Source organism: Gekko japonicus, unplaced genomic scaffold (genome assembly GCF_001447785.1).
Source record: "Gekko japonicus isolate JY-2015 unplaced genomic scaffold, Gekko_japonicus_V1.1 scaffold450, whole genome shotgun sequence".
Taxonomy (NCBI): Eukaryota; Metazoa; Chordata; class Lepidosauria; order Squamata; family Gekkonidae; genus Gekko; species Gekko japonicus.
In genome coordinates, this window is record NW_015165843.1 from 278,514 (window position 1) to 299,316 (window position 20,803).

The 20,803-nt window shown below is 49.5% G+C and overlaps 1 protein-coding gene across 1 annotated transcript in view; it reads right to left on the bottom strand.

Moving 5' to 3' along the window:
* Positions 1-20,803, bottom strand: part of RERE (arginine-glutamic acid dipeptide (RE) repeats) — a 301,925-nt gene that overhangs the window by 138,225 nt on the left and 142,897 nt on the right.

Here is a 20,803-nt window from a genome sequence, read left to right on the forward strand (position 1 = left end):
GGTGGGTATTCTGTTTGTAATAATTGTTTGGATACACTATGTTTTTAATATGCTAGTTGTGATAATTCCATAGCCATATTTTATGTTCCTAAAGTAACAGAATGACTTTCAATCTGGAAAAGAAAAAAGAAGTGCTAATGTGGCATTTTTTTCAATTTTTCCAAAAATTTCCGTTTCCCCTGGAATAAAAACCGTGGTTTTTTCCCGAGCTTCAAAATTTCCGGAAATTTTACATCTCTAATACTAACCAGGGCCGAGCCTGCTCAGCTTCCAAAATCTGATGAAATCGGGCTAGCTTGGGCCATCCAGCAGAGACAGAGAGAGGCGGTTAGCCATGGCCTGCCTCTGCTTAGTGAGCCTGGGCTTCCTGGGTGGTCTCCCATCCAAGGACTAACCGGGGCCAGCCCTGCTCAGCTTCCGAGATCAAACAAGCCTGGACTAGCCTGGCCCGTACAGGTCAGGGCACCTCTACTCAAACCACCTCTACGCTCACTGGGGAAATAAGTGCACCACGCCTGCAATGTTCATCACAACTGCTGCTTGTAAAACGCCTGCAACTGCTCGTGGTGAATAAAATGCTGAAGGTTCATGGGAATCACATCTGCCTATCCCAGCTGTGGGATCAATGAACTTACACAGCGGCTTTGCATTATGTCAGACCGATGGCCCGTCCTGCCCAATGCAGAGCAAGGAGCAGCTCCCTGGGACCTGAGGCTGAATTCTTTCCCAGCTCTGCTGCCTGAGATCAGTTTTATTGTAGGAAGTTGAGCTTGGGCCCCTTGCCTGGCGGAGCACGCATTCCACCGCTGAGCTCTGGCACCTGAAAGATGGGCCACAAACAGGCCCGTCCCAGCGAGGAAGACAATCAAGCGGTCTGTCCTGGAACAGGGTGGGTGCGGGGGCAGGATCGCGCAGTCAGTATGCAAGCTAGGCGAGGAGAAGGCACAAACCGGTACAGTGTGATCGGAGACAGTTCCTGAGTCGTATACGGGGTTAGCAATAAGAGCAGGTCTGGGGCAGATCCAAAAGACGAGGTCCAGAGGCAGCCCAAGAGTCAAAGTCACAAGGCAGAGGCGGAGAGGTCAGGGGTAATGCGATGCGCTGCTTCCACAGCCCGTCTCTCCCTCTCTCTGCTATTTATAGGAAGGATGTTCACCTCACAGCTGGGTTGCATTATGCAGGTATGCGCGTTCTCCTCCTTACTACCTAGACCCAGGTGTCTCTGGACTGCTAATCACACACTTCATCTTCTCTCCAGCATTTGGACCCTCCTTTGTCAACATTCCAGGGGTTCTGGAGATGAGGGAGGCGAGGTGGGTGGTGGGGCGCTATCTGGCTCTGAGCCCTGGACCTGAACAGCTGGAATGCTACTGTGAGAACTGTCACTTGGCTGGGCAGCAGAAGCTCCCCGTAGCAGGTTGGCAGTCACTGAGTGTGAGCTGGGACCTCCTTCACCTGCCTGTTCCTTTTTCCCAGAGTCCTCTGGCTTCCCCAGGGTTGGCGGAGTCTGCCTGATCCATGACATAGTCTACCCGAACCTATGGTATGATCTAAACAGGTATTCTACGACTTGGAAAACGTTAGGCAGCGATCAGAGCCTGTTGTGTGCATGTGTGTCTGTGTGTGCATGTATGCGCGCGTGCTTCCCACCCCTTGATAATATCCCTGGTGGAAAGAGCAAGTATTGGGAAGGGGAGGATGACAGGAAATCAATTATCTCTTTAGACAAAGAAGACAGGGATGGGAAATGCATGCAACCGGGGCATCTCTGAACAAAGGCATCCATTTATCTGCAGGGTAACCTGATTAGTCAACAGCAGACCCAGCAAAACCTGGTAAAATTAGACAAGCCCGCTGTTTGTTGGGGAAAGGGGTGGGGGGAGATTTTTATTTATTTTTATCTCCTTTCTGTTTACCCTGCTTGTACATTAGCATGTTAACTTTTTTTTTAATGCATAAATATTTAAATTACATTAAAATCAATGGTGAGAGAAAACTGATAGCTTGACTTTGGAAGAAGATCTCAAGAGGGCAACTAAGGAGGCCCAGCAGCTGTTGCAGGGAGGGAAAGCGGAAGGTGGTTCTCGGTCCCACCCCACGGGCCCGTGATCCTAGCGCAGCCTTTCTGGGTGGTCAAACTGGGACCCTTCCTTCCCCCTTTCGCCCTCTGGATAGCTGGCTGGATCCAGATCTCTGACTCATCAAAAACACATTAATGCCGCATAGCCAGTGGTGCCAGTGGACACCAGGGAGACACTCTGCCTGTCAAAGTGCGCTGCTGGGAGGCCGGGGGGGGCCGGGGGGGAGGAGGCTGCGTCATGCAGTGAAGCCTTTGGCTTCTGAATCTGCCCCCCTCTGCCAAAAGCCACATCGGCCTCCAACCAAGTGAGCCAAACAATGACTTCTCTCTGCCTCCCACAAACTACAAGCATGGGTGTCCGAATAAGAGTCCCAACACTGCTGAGCGCTGAGAGAAGACGGCGCTCCTCAAAATTTCGTTTAGCCCTCAGCTGGCCCAGATTCTCTGACAACACCGGCGAAATGCTCCCTCTAAGCTGTGGAGTCGTGCGAGCAAACATTCTACTTTGTGAGCGACTGGCATTAAAGTTGTGAGCGAGCGATTTGGCTGCTGCATCAATTAGACTCCTCTGGAGCCCTCCTTCCTGAGCGAAGGCAAAAAGGTGTGAGCTGGAGGCTAAAAAACTGTGAGCTGGCTCACACTGACTCAGCTTAGAGGGAACACTGCGCAGCGATGCCGGCTCTTCCCACTCGGCATGTGTAGAATCTGTCCCGAGAGAGAGAGCAAGAGCACTGCTGGTACCCTCATGGGAGCCGCATGACTGGAAGCCAGGGAAAAGTGTTCCTGGCAGCGGCTAATGGGCGGTCTGTCTGCCCCATAAACAGTTTACAGATGCTATGAGCTAGCGGCAGTACGTGACCCGAAAAGCAGCCAGCTGTTCCAGATGGAAAAGCCGCAAGACCAGACTTCACGTGGCGAACAGCCGCATTATCACCCTCAGTGCGCCTTCCCAGATTGGGTCCAGAAACCAGCAAAATCGGCCAGCATCAGCATGGAAAGAGGTTAGGGCAAGAAGCAAATCCCTGCATTCGCCTCTTCAGTCTGGGGTGATAGGCAAGCGGTTTCCCACGGTTCCTTGGGGCCATGTCGGTCAGGAAGTTATTCCGCCACTTGCTCAAGAGGTGGGTCTTCCTCTCCAGAGGACCTCAAGAGCATCTTACACAAGAGCATCCCCACATGTTCCCCAGAGAGCTCTACATCAGGGTCCCAAAACCGTCTGGCCCTGCCAGGCCCTAGAGAAGCTAGGCTGGCTGTGACGAGGGCCAGGGCCTTTTCAGTGGCAGCTCCACACTGGTGGAATGAGCTCCCGGAAGACATCAGGGTCCTGTGGGACCTTTTACAGTTCTGCAGGGCCTGCAAGATGGAGCTCTTCCACCAGGCCTTCGACTAGAGAGCCGCATTATAAAACCAAGCCAGGCCCCAATATTAACATCTATATCAACATCAACAGCCGATATAACCCAGACCACAATAGGAACTGACTGCCCGCTTGCTGGATGCTGTTCATGCCTGGCACTGTATATGAACTGTTTTTAGCATTAGCACTTGGTAATGTTTTATATTTATATTGTCATGATTTTACTTAGTTCTGTTTTAGCTGCGTAGTGTTTGTGTAAGCCGTCCTGAGCCTGCTACGGCGGGAAGGGCGGGGTAGAAATCCAATAAATAAATAAATAAGGTTCCTGGGTAGTCCCCTCCACCCCAACTTCCTTTCTGGGTGCTGGACTAGACAGATGCTGGTTCAAAAGCCTGCCGGGTCCAAGGCTCACAGGGAGACACTGGGCTCTCAGTCCGAAATGAGCTCAGGGGACAATGCTACATGGGTGGGATAGAGATGGGATGGATAATGATGCTCAGGAGCAATGCTCCCTCTAAGCTGTGGAGTTTTGTGCGCAAAAATTCTACATTGTGAGCTGCTGGCATTAAAGTTGTGAGCGAGAGATTTGGCTACTGCGTAAATTAGTTTGCTCTGGAGCCCTACTTCCTGAGCGAAGACGAAAAATGTGTGAGCCGGAGGCTAAGAAACTGTGAGCCTGGCTCACAGTAACTCAGCTTAGAGGAAACACTGCTCAGGAGTAGAATGGAGGTATTATGTGCATAAGAGGCTGCCTTGTAACAAGCCATATCACTGGGCAGTCTAGCATAGTGTCTATTCAGACTGTGAGCAGCTCTCAATCCCTGGCTCCTTGAAATCCTTTAACTGGAGATGTTGCGGATTGAACCTGGGACCTTCTGCATGCGCGTCATGAGTTTTACCACTAAGCTACGGGCCCCTCCCCAAATGATCTGTGCCCTCCGGCCATTCAGACTAGTTCGGTTCAAAAAAATTAAATCACGGTTTGCTTTAAAGCACGGGTAGCTGCAAAATCACACTCCTCACCAGTAGAAGAAGAAAGAAGAGAAGAGATTGGATTTATACCCTGCCCTTCACTACCCAAAGGTGTCTCAGAGCGGCTTACAAATGCCTTTCCCTTCCCCTCCCCACAACAGACACCCTGTGAGGTAGGTGGGGCTGAGAGAACTCTTGACAGAAACTGCTCTTTTTCAAGAACAGCTGTGCCAGAGTTATGGCTTGCCCAAGGTCATCCAGCCAGGTGCAAGTGGAGGAGTGGGGAATCAAACCCGGTTCTCCCAGATTAGAGTCCACGCACTTAACCACTACACCAAACAGTAGCTATAAAAACCTTTTGCAGAAGTTACCAAATAAAACATGTGCCCCAAACTCACCGTTAACAGACCACAATGGGGTCAGAGGCTCTAAAACAGAGGTATCAAGCTGCTTATGGTAAGTTTAAAGTAGGTTCTCTCCTCTACTAGAAAAAAAAAAAATTGTACATATGTGGTTCTGATTTTCCTGGCTGCTACCGCAAAAAGTCTTGTAGGTTATGGGGGTTTTTTAAACTCCAAGTCAGACAGCAAGTAACAGATCTCTTAGATCGGCAGCTCTACTGAGCCAGCCTGATAGAAATATCTCTCTCTCTCTCTCTCTCTCTCTCTCTCTCTCTCTCTCTCTCTCTCTCTCTGATCCCTACAGAAAGGACAGTCTAGGATGCAGTGGGTTGAATTCTTAACTTTCCCTCGGTCTCACCCACACACAACCACTTGTCTACTGGGACTTTACCGTACCTGCCATCCAAACATGCTGACAGTCTGTGAGCAGCATGTGAGATCTTCAAAACACCCCTGTTAGCACCTGTGAAGAAATGCATTTTCTCCAGGAAGGTTGGCGAGCAGCCAGCATCCACTTGGCGTTTTAAAAGGTTCCCCCCTCTGTTCTCTGGGCAAAGAATGGCTGGGAAGGAGGAAGTCCATCAATGGCTTTACAGGCCCACCTCTTAAGAAATGCTAATGGGTCCTGCTAGACATTGCCTCAAACTGTCAACATTCCCCAATATTACTGCTACACACATTAGACAAACCCACGAAGGATAGGTCCACCAGTGGCTACTAGCTGTGGCGACTAAAGGGACCCTCCATATTCAGAGGGAGTCAACCTGAGTGACAATTACAGGAGGCAACATTAGGGGAAGGCCTCGGCCTCTATGCCTTGTTGATGGCCCTCCAGATGAACTGGTTGGCCGCTATGTGAGATGAGATGCTGGACTAGATAGACCACTGTCTGACCCAGCAGAGCTCTTCTTACATTCTTAACTAAAAACAGCAACAATGCCAGAAGTTCACCTTGCTATAAATTAAGATGTGATTTTCAGAAAAACAAGCCATGGGGGCATTTGAATTCTTCAGAATTCTGATAACACCCCACCTGAAGCATTTCCTTGTTTAGGATAGGATCTCAGGAAATGTTAGAGAGTTGGGGGTATCAAATTCTGTAGAGGCTGAGAAAAGAACTTCCTGGACACAACAGGAAAGATGCCTTCACCTGGGCTGACTGGGGTCAAGTGGGAGGGGAACCAGAGGTTGCAACAGGAAATAGCTCTCTTTCTTCGGGATGCTGGGTTGAGAACTCTGAGCTCTGGTCTGCAAGCAGGTAGCCATTGGCAATGTGATCACCTAGGAGACTGAGAACAAGCTTCAAGGTAATGGTAACTGTGTAGAGACCTGTAACTAGCTTAACTAAAAGAGTCTGTCCTATTTTCCCACCAGTTAGGGCATGTATAGCAAGAGGGACAGAGGATTTGCATTTTCTTTCCAATTTCTTTTTTCCTCCCATGCTCAAATTTGGTGTGGTGCTAAAAGTACGGTTGTAAACATTTTCTTCTTAACTAATGCTTTAGACTGTTGATGCTGGGAATGGTTCTCTGTATCACACAGACCTCCACCATTTCGGACACACTATTTTAAAAGGGACTCCAGGAGGGTTGGCAAGCAGCTATTCCTCCAAGGGCGCCCAAGGCATTAAACTGTCCCTGTGGTAGCCTGGCGTTGGGCAAGCAGAAGACACAGAGGCAAGGCCTCAGAACAGAGAAGGGGAGCTGGGGGATCCCCTCCCAGTGGGGAACCCCTACATTGATCAAGTAGTGGTGGGCAGTGTTCCCTCTAAGCTGAGGTTGCTCACAAGACTCCACAGCTTAGAGGGAGCACTGGTGGCGGGCTCCTTGAGAGTAAAAGAAAAGCCCCTCCAGAGGATTGGGAACCCCTAGGAGGACAGGGCAGAACAGGGCCTGCAGGCCAGAGCAGGCACATTCTGCCACAACACCCATTTAAAGAAAGCAGTACCAATGAGAAAACTGTGGAACGACTTCCATGTCCAACCAGGAATCCCTACCATGGATTCGAAGTTTAAACCACAGTTTAGGATGTTTCGACACAGGAAGCCTGAATGCTTGGTTTTAGATTCTTGTGTAAATCTGCAAATATGCTCCCCCCCCCCCACTGTTCTAGCTAATTTACAGATTTTGGCCTTGAAGCATAAGTTATGAAATTAACGGCTTTATGCCCAGAATAAATCCCAGAACAAAAGGAACAGAGTTTGCAACAATTATTCTTTGGGATGCTCAAGGGCATTTAACATCATGCATTTAGAGAAAACAAATTAGATGGCTTAATAAAGCTATGTCAGGCTCCTGTAACGATGCCTATATAAAATAGCCCCCTCCGGCCTCACCCAACCCCCGAATCGCTCAAAGCTGAGTCACAGTGAGACTCTTCTTATCTTTTCTGAAAAGAAACAGTAAGAATTTCAGAAACTGCATTTTATCTTTAAATACAGGCTAGGTAAGAGAAGGGATGACATGTATGCTTTTTCGTTTGTAATCTCATTAACATATTTTCTGGATACTTGTGATTCTTGTTTATTTAATCTGTTCAAGGATAGCTAGAGTGATTTTAAATAAGGGAAGGAGGAGGAGGAGGAGATTGGATTCATACCCCGCCCTTCACTCAAAGTCTCAGAGCGGCTTACAATCTCCTTTCCCTTCCCCTCCTTACAACAGGCACCCTGTGAGGCAGGTGGGGCTGAGAGAGCTCTGAAAGAACTGCCCTGGAGAGAACAGTTCTGAGAGAACTATAGTTTGTCCAAAGTCATCCAGCAGCTGCAAGTGGAGGAGTGGGGAATCAAACCCAGTTCTCCCAGGTTAGAGTCTGCGCACTTAACCACTACATCAAACTGGCTTAAAAGACAACATGAAGGGATCACTGGCTGAGATACAAGGTCTGCATCAAGACCTGAAACAGATAAACTTCTGACTTCATTCATTAAACTGAAGAGCCTGATCGTTCTTTACACAGTCTTGTGGTTCAGTGGTTAATGCATTGTTTTAAAAGAGACTTTTGGTTTCCGTGTGCCTGTTTTCAAGGAACAGCCCACCCCTGCCACTGCAGTGAATATATTTACTGACTCATTGTATTTTGCACAACGCTTCCACTCTCTGAGCATGTGAAGCTGCCTTACATCGAATCAGACCCTTGGTCCATCGATTCCAGCATTGTCCACTCAGGCTGACATCAGCTCTCCCGGGGCTCAGTAGAAGGTCCTTCACATCACCTGCCACCCGATCTTTTTAAGTACAGGTGCCAGGGATTGAACCTGGGACCTTCTACATGCCAAGCAGATGCTCTGCCACTGAGACACAGCCCCTTTCATAAATAAGTGCTTGTTATTTGACTGAATACATGAACATACGAAGCTGCCTTCGACTCAATCAGCCCATTGGTCTATCATGGTCAGGACTGTCTACTCACACTGGCAGCAGCTCTCCGGGGTCTTGGGCTGAGGTCTTCCACATCACCTACTACTTAAGAACATAAGACCACATGAAGAGCCCTGCTGGATCAGACCAGTGGTCCCTCTAGTCCCGCATCCTGTCTCACACAGCGGCCAACCAGTTCCTCTGGAGGGCCAACAACAGGACATATAGGCCAAGGCCTTCATAAGAACATCAGAAGAGCCCTGCTGGATCAAACCAGTGAGGGTCCATCTAGCCCAGCATCCTGTCTCACACAGTGGACAAACAGTCCCTCTGGAGAACCAACAACAAGCCATAAAGGCCGAGGCCTCCCCATGACATTGATCTATTTTCACCTAGAGATGCTGAGGACTGAACCTGGGACCTACTGCATGCAAATACATGCTCCACCAAAAAGCCACGACACCACCCCAAATTGGCCAACTCTTCTTGTATACTTCCTTCAGCCCTTTAGACCAGGGGTGTCAAACATAAGGCCCGGGGCCCGGAACAGGCCCGTCCAGGGCTCTTACCCGGCCTGCAAGCAACTGATATGTATAGAAGTATAAGGGACTCACCCTTTTATGGTATCCCTTGGAAAAAACCTAGTCTCCTATATGATTAAATACATTTACTGAGGCTTTTGTGGACTCCCCAGTAAATCAACTGCTTTCACTGCTAGGAACTGATTGCTTTTGTTTGCATTTTGAGTAAAAATAATATCATTAATTGGGTTTTCTTATGTCTTTACAGAGTTTATCTCTCCGGTACCTGGCATTACATTTTATGGCCCACATGGCCCAGCCTGACAAAATGACATTTATGTCATATCTGGCCCTCGTAACACATGAGTTCAACACCTCTGCTTTAGACCATTCTTTCATCAAGCTACTCTGATGTGGTGTGGTTAGGTATCTTACAGCAAGAGGCAAACTTGGGCAGACTGGGCAGACTCTGCGGTTCAGAGGTTCACATACTCAAGCAGGACCTGTTAGTGCAGTGTCTACTGATTACATCAGCCAAGACAGAACTACACGTCTTTTAGGATAAAGACACCGGCTGAGCCCTGCTTGGGTTAGACCAGTGGTCCACCCTAGTCCAGCATCCTGTTTCCCGCAGTGGCCAAACAGAACCCTCCACAAACGGGTACGCAGCAGCATTCTATGACTGAACACTATATCAGTTTTTCAGAACTTCAATAAACATGGAACTCTGTTACTCCAAACTACACATTGTGACACACCGGTGTGCATATGAAAGCCTCTTCGTGTACATACCCCTACAACATCAAAAGTAATCCCCAGACTGAAAGGAAGTGGGCAGGAGGACACCACCACCAAAAGATGAACATCATAGAGAAGGTGGGAGGAAAGAAGAACAGACATTCTTTCCCACGTATAAAGAGAGACAAGGAATGCTTGGTGCATCAGTCCTCTCCTAGGTATGGGCAGTAGATTCAGGATGGACAAAAGGAAATACTTCTTTACACAGAGAGTGATTAAAATGCAGCATCTGCTGCCAGAGGATGCAGTGATGGCCACAGGAACAAACAGGCTTAGAAGGGGATTAGACAGATTCATGGAGGAGAGGTCTATCACTGGCTAGTAGCCATGGTGGCTAAAGGAAACCTCCATGTTCACAAGCAGGAAACCTTTGAATCCCAGAGCCAGGAGGCAACATCATGGGGAAGGCCTCGGCCTCTATGCCCCATTGTTGGCTCTCCAGAGGAACTGGTTGGCCACGGTGTGAGACAGGATGCTGGACTAGATGGACCACTTGCCTGATCCAGCAGAGCTCTTCTTATGTTCCCATGAAGGCCTCGGCCTCTCTGCCCTGTTGTTGGCCCTCCAGAGGAACTGGTTGGCCACTGTGTGAGACAGGATGCTGGACTAGATGGACCACTTGCCTGATCCAGCAGGGCTCTTCTTATGTTCCAATGAAGGCCTCGGCCTCTATGCCCTGTTGTTGGCCCTCCAGAGGAACTGGTCGGCCACTGTGTGAGACAGAATGCTGGACTGGATGGACCACTGGTCTGATCCAGCAGGGCTCTTCTTATGTTCTAATGAAGGCCTCGGCCTCTCTGCCCTGTTGTTGGCTGTCCAGAGGAACTGGCTGGCCACTGTGTGAGACGGGATGCTGGACTAGATGGACCCTCACCGGTCTGATCCAGAAGGGCTCTTCTTATGTTCTTATTTCCAGATCCTTAGCACTGCCCATCAGAATTTCCAACATGTTTTTGTTTTTTTGCCCATCAGTGGCAGGAAATATTTAGAAAAAGGCCCTCCCTTATGTCATTATTTTTTAAAGCCAGTCATTCAAGAAGACAACGAAGAAGAAGAGATTGGATTTATACCCCGCCCTTCACTACCCAAAGGAGTCTCAGAGCGGCTTACAATCTCCTTTCTCTTCCCCTCCCCACAACAGACCCCCTGGTAGGTAGGTGGGGCTGAAAGAGCTGTGAGAGAACAGCTCTGAAAGAACTTGTAACTGACACATGGTCACACCCGCAGCTGCACGTGGAGGAGGAGTGGGAATCAAACCCAGTTCTCCCAGATTAAGAGTCCGTGCTCCTAACCACCACACCCAACTGGCTCTCATCCCCCTTCATCATTCACGTGTGCCTGCAGACACCATCCTTCCACACACCCACAGGGTAAAAGAAACACAGCCTCAATATGGCTCTGTCAACATACAATCTTGGCTTTCTCCCCCAACTCCCACCCTGCGACAAAAGCACGGGGAAAATTCCAAATTCAGTCCTCCCTGGATTCCGCATTTCACATCACAACGGACATTAAACTGCTGGATTTCAGGCAGGACTTATTAGCATAAGCTCTGCCACATTAGTGCAAGGCCGGGTGTGTGTGTGTGTGGGGGGGGAACTGCATTCTGACACCCGCTCCGCAACAGAGCTGCCGTTTTCTGGTTGCGTGAGACCACAAATAAATTCTCCTCTTGGCACGGCTCAGCTGTCAGGCACCTCCGTTCGGTAATGAATCCATGAATTACGTCTCACTGCTCTGACATCCCCGGGTCTCGCACATCAAAATATTGTTCTTCGGCTGTAATTTATAACTTAATTTAAACGTCCCTTTTCCCGTGACCTTTCCTACATCACGACGGCATCGCATCTGGCACCGCTCCTGCTTTGGCGAGGCACTCTCCGGCAATTACAGTCATTACGAGCCCCGGCCTGAAAGCCATCGCCGGCATCGGGGGCTGGGTTCCTGCTACGGTATTAAATAATTGGAGTCCATTAAGAGCACAGCTGGATTTCAGAACGCCGGTCTTGTTGTAAAGGGGGCGGGGAGAAGTATGTATCGCTACCATATTAGGGCATAAAGGGCCGCGAGGCCAACTTCAAGGCCTGCTCTGAAAAGCCACAACAGAAGAAGCCAAGTGTCCTCCCGAGCTGGGCTGGTGGCGCCCTCGATCGCCACGTCCACAAGATGACTGCAGTTTAAAGCCAGTCTGTGTCAGGGAAATGCGATGACGGAGCTTCTGGACCGTCTCTTCAGGATGGCGGGCTCATAGGGTCACCTGAGCAGAAACCACCACGATTCACAGCGCACCAGCCGGATGCCACATCTCCACCCTACCCCCATGAGCAGACTCATCAGGCCCTCGGGGGCCCTACCAAAAATATTTTCATGCTCTGAGCCAAAAGTGATCCCACCCTTTCACGTTGAACCTTTTAAACACGTAGCACGTATGTGTGGTGGCGGTGGAAGGTGCCGTCAATTTGCAGCCATGTCACAGCAAAAACCAAAGGCCAGTTGGGTGGAGGGGTTAAGAGCGGCGGACTCTAACCTGGAGAACAGGGTTCGATTCCCCGCTCCTCCACCTGCAGCCAGCTGGGTGACCTTGTGTCAGTCACAGTTCTCTCAGAGCTGTTCTCTCAAGGGCAGCTCTTGAGAGAGCTCTCTTAGCCTGACCTACCTCACAGGGTGTCTGTTGTGGGGAGAAGAAGGGAAGGAGATTGCAAGCTGCTCTGAGACTCCTTTGGGTAGTGAAGGGAGGGGTATAAACCCAAACTCTTCTTATTCTTTTCAAGGCAAGAGCTGGACAGAGGTGGTTTGCCACTGCCTGCCACTGCAGGGCAACCCTGTTCTTCCTTGGAGGTCTCCCATCCACATACTAACCAGGGCCAACCCTGCTTAGCTTCTGAGATCTGATGAGATCAGGCTAGCGTGCGCCATCCAGGTCAGGGCCCTGCATGTGTACATGTTTATATACCACACTGTGTCTGAGGACGTGGGCTGTCAAGTGGGAAGGCCTCACACCAGTTCTGGTTCCAAGTCAACTGAGAGCTGACGGAAATGTATTGATGTGGGTGAGTGAAAAGGGAACTAGTTTCAACCCTTTGCCATCTCCCCACCCCGACCTTTCATATTTCGCTGCTTCTACCACCTGGGTCAACACGGAGGCTCGCAGGGAACACCAGCAGGAGGCCCCAATTAAAGTCAACAGAACTCTGAATGACCCAACTCCCAACTTTGGAAATACACACCAAGAACACCTCTCTGTACGTGTCTGTGCCACTCTTCCCTCCAAGAGTTCAGAGAAGTTCACAACACACACACACACAACAAGGCTGGCAAACTTTCTCCTAAAAATCAGAGCCAATTCCGTTTGGGGCCTGTGCAAAGCGGAATGCAGCCGGTGCTTTGAAATTTACTGTGCAGCGACTTCTCTGCAGACTGGCAGATCTGGGACACCCGTTCTGCACCGCGCAGTGGGAAAGGATTTCTAAAGATCTCTGGCTCAAGCGTTCTCGTGCGCCGAAGAGCAAACGCTAGGGCTTTGATGAGCTCTTCGTATGGGGATGATCCCTTTGTGCAGCACCCCTTCCTCCCCTCCTCCCGGGATTTGTGCTCTCTGAATTCCATTTGGCTCTGTTGCCTCCTTTGCCCCGGCCCAACCTCCCGTGGCAGAACCCTGCTGCTCCAGACGTCTAAAACTCACAACCAGCCTACAGGCAGGCCTGGACTTATGCAGCAAACAGATGACCAATTTTTTGGATTTGGTATGCTGCCTTCTTCAGAGGCCAAACCAGAGGCACTCAGGGAGGCCCGTGCATCTCTGGGATTGCAGAAGAACACCCCTTAATTCTTTGTAGCCCTGCAGACTTTTTTGATCTGCACTTGGCTACTAGAGAGACAGGAAATTAAACACAGCACAGCAGCATATGGAAATCCACCTAAGAGACCTTTCCAATGTTCCCTCTAAGCTGTGGAGTCTTGTGAGCAAAATTTGTACTTTGTGAGCTACTGGCATGAAAGTTGTGAGCGAGCCATTTGGCTCCTGCATAGATTAGTTTGCTCTGGAGCCCTCCTTCTTGAGCTGAGACAAAAATGTGTGAGCCGGAGGCTAAAAAACTGTGAGCTAGCTCACACTAACTCAGCTTAGAGGGAATACTGGACCTTCCCCCAAAGCAGCTGGTTTGGAGATTCAAGGGGCCACAGAAAGGTCTTCAAAAGCCAACCAGTGGATGCGGAGCCTGGGCTTGGAAGCAAGAACGTGACAATGGTCAGCTGGTCAGGTTTCAAGGCAAGGTGCGGTCATCCGAGCCAAGCTTCCTCCCAGCACCTGAGTGGTCAGTGGAGAGACAGATTCTGAATGAATCTCGCATCCGGAAGAGGAGGCTGACCTGCAGTCTGCTCTCCCCGTAGCTCTCAGAATCACAGTGCAGTCAGAGATTTGGATGAACACAGCAGAATGTGTGTGGTTCTCCGATTGAGGTGGGGGCAGCCCAGCAGACTGACAAGTTGGCTGCAGGTACATCCTATAAGCCCTCTGGCAGAAAGAGACAGCGTTCATAGCAGGTAGAGTGCTGGACTGGGACCACGGAGACTGAGACCGAAATCCCCTCTGAGCAGGTGATTTTTGGCCAGTCACCCTCTCTAAACCTCACAGTGCTGTTGTGAAAATAAAACGGGAGAACCCCACAGAGCCCCTAGTCCAAGAGCCACAGAACCGCAGCTGGTTTCTTATGCTACTGAGTCAATGCACTTAGAACCTCGTGTCCAATTATTACGGCTTCAGGGGAGAACCTGGGAGACTGTCCAACCTTCCAAAATGCCACATTGCTAACAAAAACAGAGAGCCTGTCATTATTCCCAACTTTCAGGATCTTGTACAAAGGTGTACAAAAGCAGCATGTTGCCTCTGGAACCATCTTTCCTGAACGGGGAGTCAAGGAGAGGGCATCTAAAGCCCAAACAGAAATACGCTTAAAGCAAAATTGCACTGAGACACAACAGCAAAATATGAACTTCCCGACCCTTAATTTTAATTCAGGAAATGATTTACAGGGCTCACAGATATTAAGGAGAACAGGGTTCATCCTATTACGACAGGAAGGAAAGGCTTTTTCGAGATTTAGACTTTTGTAAGGAGGAATGCATTCACGTGCATTCGAGATGAGCCCTCAGAGTGCTGACGGGTAATTTTTCAAAAATCTCTGCTTTTACTAAAGACACCTGGATGTTTTCTGCTGTTCTCATTAATCTGTCCTTTTATGCCTGCCGATCTGCACGCTAATAAAGACAGACTCTACGTCAGTTCTGTCTCCAGTAGTCTTTTGAGGCAAGCCTTCAATGCTTTCTTCTCTCTGTTCTGACTCCTACAAAGAACGAGGCAGGAACACGTGCGCCAGCAGACGGCAAGAACTGCGACTGTCCTTAGAGGAACCTTAGAAACCACAGCACCAGAAGCCGGGATAGGAAACTGGGATCCAGCAAAGATCTCCTCCACCCCAAAAGGATATTTTTGGCAGGGCTGAGCAGAAGCTGTGGGCGGCTGAATCCGATCCCACAACCAGAGTGTCACCGACTTGGGACCCGTGAGGTTGCTTGCTGGAGTCAGGACCCCAAACACAGCAGACCGATGGCTGGTGATAAAAGGTGGGCGGACCATTCTAGGCTCCTGCATTTTACTGCCAGCCAATCCAAACACTTCAGGCTGCCTGCCAATCACAGGGGCCAATGCTGCATGCACCCGTCCCCATTCCTGCCTGAAGACCGAGCAGCCAGCCTTCCATAGTTCATTTTGTAGCCCAGAGGTGCTGGCTTACTCGCGGGTAGTCCTAACAGCAGGGGCACTCACCACTGACCTGAACCAAAGTCCCAATGGGCCAATGCTGCATGCACCCGTCCTCATTTACCGAGTAGCCAGCCTTCCATAGTTCATTTTGTAGCCCAGAGGTGCTGGCTTACTCGCGGGTAGTCCTAACAGCAGGGGCACTCACCACTGACCTGAACCAAAGTCCCCCAAAAGTCAAGCACGCTCAGCTTGAACCTCAGAGTCAGCGTGTGGGGGCACTCTGCAAAAAGGGGATATCGTATTCAGGTTTTCACGCCAGGCAGCCCTCCGAGGCAATCTTCAACCTCCCCCCCCTCCAGCAGCGACAAGGAAGGCTGGTTCGTCCAGATGTAATATCTACATTTCTATGGCTATTCTGTTGGCACCTGGAAAACAACCCTTTTGACTCAAAACCTCCCGGATACTCTCTTTTGTGACTCTTCCTCATGTGAGGAACCTCTTTTGTTCTCTGGTGACTGTCCTGTCTGCCTCCTCACTCAGAACCCAAAGACTGTTCAAAGTACTAATGATCCTTCCTGACACCAAGCAGGGAACCAATAACACCTTTTGTTTAAATCTGGGAACCTATTCAACTCACCTAGGCTATTCAGATGCCCCGGTATCAGGTCTATTCTGCAGCTACACTCTGCCCCTCTGGGACCCCATTGGTCACACGGGAATTACGCTCCGCCTGGTACCACACCTCCATGGACGCCTTGTTGGTCTAGAAAATCTATTGTTCTCACCTGAGACCAGCCCCAAGGCCTCCCATTGGTCTGCACTGGTTTCCAAAGTCTATATCCTGCAGAGCCTACAGGACGGAGCTCTTCCGCCGCCGCCACCACCACCAATTGCCTCATGGGAACATGGGGCATTGGGATGGCCCATTTAAGATCGACGGCCCCCTATAAGATCAAGTTACAGTATTCGGATGGAGCGGCACTGCCGATTTGGGCTTGAGGAACATCTACTGATCACCATCTTGATTTAATTTATTTGACTAAATGATTAACATTAGCATCACTGAGCACTTTAACTTTGATAAAACGGTTGTTTTTATGTGTTTTAATGTTTTATACTTGGCACATGGTGCCCTTGTTTGTTAGCCGCCCTGAGCCCGTTGGCGGGGAGGGCGGGATAAAAATAAACAAATAAATAAATAAATATCCACCAGAGCACGTGGCCTCAGAGGGTGTGCCTCTGCCCTGATGCCAACTGGCAGTCCACCCCCAAACCCATGTTTGGGTCACAGTCCCTTCTGCATGGATTCGGCACATCTGGACAGGCTGTATTAGCCCATAACTGAACCCTCCATTCCCTATCGATCACCTCTTCTTTCTTAGTTCTGTACTGCTTGTTCTTTTTGAATGCTTACGTGTGCTTGTAAGTATGGAAATCCTTCAATAAAACCTATTTAATTGACCCTTCAAATCTGGAGTCTTCCTACTGCGCCGCACCTTCGCGTAAACTGGCACACGGTCCCTTGTACCCCTCTAGCCTCCCCTGCCACATAGCTAATTTCCCTCGACAACAAGGCAGGCCACTGGCGGTAACAATTTGGCTGTGTTTATCTACCTATCCATCCATTTTCTTTCATCCAGACCTTCCTCTAAGGGCAGGCTACATAGTTCTCCCCTCCTTCGCATTACGGAGAGACAGTTTTGTCCCTTGAAGCCGGGGTGTCTGAAGGACCGTCTTCTCCCACAGGTTCCTGCCTGAAAATTAAGATTACAGGGACAGGCCCTCCTAACTGCCCCACCAATCGGAGAAGTTCATATGGCCGGTACAGGAGAGACGGCCTTTTTGGTAGCAACCCCGTGGTTACAGAACAAACTCCCACGGGAGGCAAGCCTAGCACCCCTCACATTCGCTCTTTAGGTTTTATTTAGGACTGCATCAGACAAAGCTTTGTTTTTATTTATTGGCAGTCCTAAGTGGAGTATTTAAATTGTGGTCTTTTAATTATTATTTTTTTTGGTAATCTTTTTTTCCATATTGTAAGATGCCTTGAGTTCTGCACAGTGGGAAGGCAGATATTAAATGTTTTAAATAAATAAAATAAGTAAAAGCTACCCAAGTGAGATAAGAATCAATGCAGTTTAATACTTGAAAGGCCCGAATTCTAATCCTGTCTTAGCCACCAAACTCACCTAGGGTGATCCTGGGTCAATCACACTCATTCTCTCCGTAGAAACTACCTCACAGGGTTGCAGGCAATGCTCCCTCTAAGCTGTGGAGTCTTCTGAGCAAAAATTCTACTTTGTGAGCTACTGGCATTACAGTTATGAGCGAGCGATTTGGCTTCTGCATAAATTAGTTTGCTCTGGAGCCATCCTTCCTGAGCTAAGACAAAAATGTGTGAGCTGGAGGCTAAAAAACTGTGAGCTGGCTCACACTAACTTAGCTTAGAGGGAACACTAGTTGCAGAGAGGATAAAACAGGAGAAGGGAGAAAAAAAGAACATCACCTTCAGCTCCTTAGAGAAAGGGCAGGCTAAAAAACGTGACAGACATGCCAGCCTGTCACCTGCTCAAACAAACCCTGCACTGTACGTATTAAAAGAGATGAATGGTCTGCAAAGAACATTTTCTGTCCCATTTGATTTGCCAAACGAAAAATGTTACAATGCAACTGGAAAACCTACTATAAAGAAGAATAAACCACCCACCCACCCACCCTGCCAGACATGAAAACGCTGAAATTTACCCATGCTATTAAGCAAATAATCCCTGGAAGGAGTTGTTGGACTAGATAATGCAATGCCGCACAGCGGAAAAAGTCTTCCCCCCTCTTCATTTCTATTGGGTGTAATTAACAATAAATCACAGTGAGGGTTACGGCACCCTGTTATTACATAAATAAAACACTAGCAAAGAAGCTTGTCAGGACAGATTTATGTGAAGTGCTGCTCTGAAGTTTATTGCATTTCCATAATAAGAAATCATATAGCCTATCAATTTTTTGCCATTAATCTTTTGGGCTCCATATTATCACTTCTAAACACACACACACACACACACTTCTTAACATAGCAAGAAGGCCTGATCCCCTTCCTCAAAGCAGTAAAGGAAAGAAAAGGATAAACCCATCCCGGGCAGGGGGGGACTCGGTAGAAGGCAGAAGATTCCAGGGTCAGTCCCCGGCATCTCCAGTTAAAGGATCAGCAGCCTGGTCTACCCATGATGCAGAATGAGGTGGTACATTCCTCAGATGCTAGAATGCACTGTATGAGTCAAGGGGAGGGGTGCCATTTTTAAACACTACCTACATTTTAAAAAGACTCGCTGCAGTCAAAAGAATCCGGCAATGCAAATGGAGAAAAAGGACTCCAGCCCAGCCACAATCCATTGGTAGGACTTTTCTTTTTAAAAGGAAGCATTTAAAAGTGACTCCCCACCTGCACCCTGCAGTGGTACAGTCCACTCTACCATCTCATTCCCCTGCATGCAGAGACCGAGCATCAGTTAACAGGTGTTGGGAGAGAACCTTCTCTGCCTGAGAGCTCGGAGAGAGAGCAGCTGCCAATTTGAGTAGACGGTACAGATACGGACAGGCCAAGGATCAGCAGACAGACTGTTTCCTTGTAAGGCAACCCTGTAGGTTTAAAACGCATGATCAGTGCCAGCCCTGCCCTATAACCCTCTGATTCAGGGCCAACCGTGGTACTCACGGGAGACCCATGCCCTGGCATGCATCCCTGACAGTGGGGCACGGAGACTGGCGAATGATCTGGAGACCAGAAGGCTACTCGGTCCTTTGAACAAGGCAGAAGGAGCTCCACACAGTCTCCCTCTTGCTTTAGTACCAGCCTTTCATACAGCTACTTCACAAGGGAAGAGAAAAAGAGTGCACACGTTCGCCTGGATGGAGACTGCAAAACAGGTTCAAGACTCAGCCACCAAGCACAGAAAGTAGAGGTGCTGCAGCTGTGAGCCAAAGCTGGGCTTGGCGCTGCAAGTCGGGAAAATTCAGGGATGTGCTGCAAAAATGCCACCACCTCTGGCAAAACCTGCCACTACCCTGCTTCTCTCACACCCATGATGAAACAAGAGTGGTTTTCCTGTGGTTCATGAAGATGAGAATAATAGGCATATCATGAACATAATCTAAAGCTAGTAGAGGTGAAGAGATGGAGCTATGAACCAGGAATCTCACCTCTTCTACCATGAGCTCACTAGGTGACCTTAGTGAAACCACGTGCAACCTCAGCCCCCAGCCTGCAATTTGGAGAAAATGACGCTCGACCTACCTGGTAGGGCTGTTGGAGGGATTACAGAGATGACGTACAGGAAAGCTCTGAAGACTCTCAAGTGCTACATAAAAGCTAAGCATAGCATCCAGCTGGCTAGATTAACTGGGGGAAGGGAGTGCCTTCCTCCCTCTAGCTTCCCTGGAACTCTCCGGCACTTGCGGAGGCCCAATCCATACTAGGTAATGTGCGTCACACGACCAAAGTGTGAAAAACGCCAAGGACGTCTTTGCCAGTCTTGCAGGCACAAGATTCCTGTGACAGAAGCATCAGGTTTCCAGACCACAAAGGGATTACGAAGCAATTAAAGAGGCGAGTGATGCAAGAGGAGGAGGAGGAGGAGGAACTGATGCATGAATGACCTCCATCCCTGTTGCGCTCTGGGTGAGGCCAGGGAGAATTCCCAAAGCTCTCAGGTGATTAGCGGCCTCAGCAGAGGCATCCAAGCAAGTGGGAAGCCACTGAGGGGCAACTCGCAAGCGCTCCAGAGAGCCAGCTGGCAGCCCACCTCCAGGGAGCGGGAGGGAGCGCCGCAGTGACACGGAGGGAGATGTGCCACACTGGGTGCCAGCTCTCTGGGTTTCTCGAGCAGCTGAAGCACACAGGCTGTGCCAGTGCGAGGGACGTCAAGCTGAGACCTCCGCCTGGGGATTCTGGCTGCACCTCTATTAAGGCTCTCTTTCCATCTGTCCCTTACTTACCCTCCCCTTCCTTCAAGGGTCTCCACACAGCAGAGGGGGGGTGTCTCTCCTTGTTTATTATTTATTATTTGTATTTATATCCCGCCCATCCTGAGGATGGGCTCAAGGGTGGGTAACGTCATTATAATAAGCAGAACGGCAGTTTAAAACACAATATGAACATTAAAAACAACGGGTACAACTTAAAACAGAAGTCAGCTGGCTATAAAGATTCTGGCCTGATGGGACAGGTGAAATAAAGGCCAGCTGTCAGTAGGGAGGCCATAGATGGGCGCCCGCTGCCTCGACCACAGGCCTGGCGGAAGAGCTCCGTCTTGCAGGCCCCGGGGAGTTGAAGAAGTTCCCGCAGGGCCCTGGTCTCAATAGGGAGCGTGTGCCACCAGGCTGGGGCCAGGACAGAGAAAGCCCTGGACCTGGTCGAGGCAAGGCGGACGCCCCTCGGGCCAGGGACCACCAGGAGGTGTTGATCTTTGGAGCATAATGCTCCTTCCCTACTTTATCCGCGCAACCACCCTCGGAGTCCAGTTAGGGGACAAGAAAGTGACTGGCCCACCCGGTGAGCTTC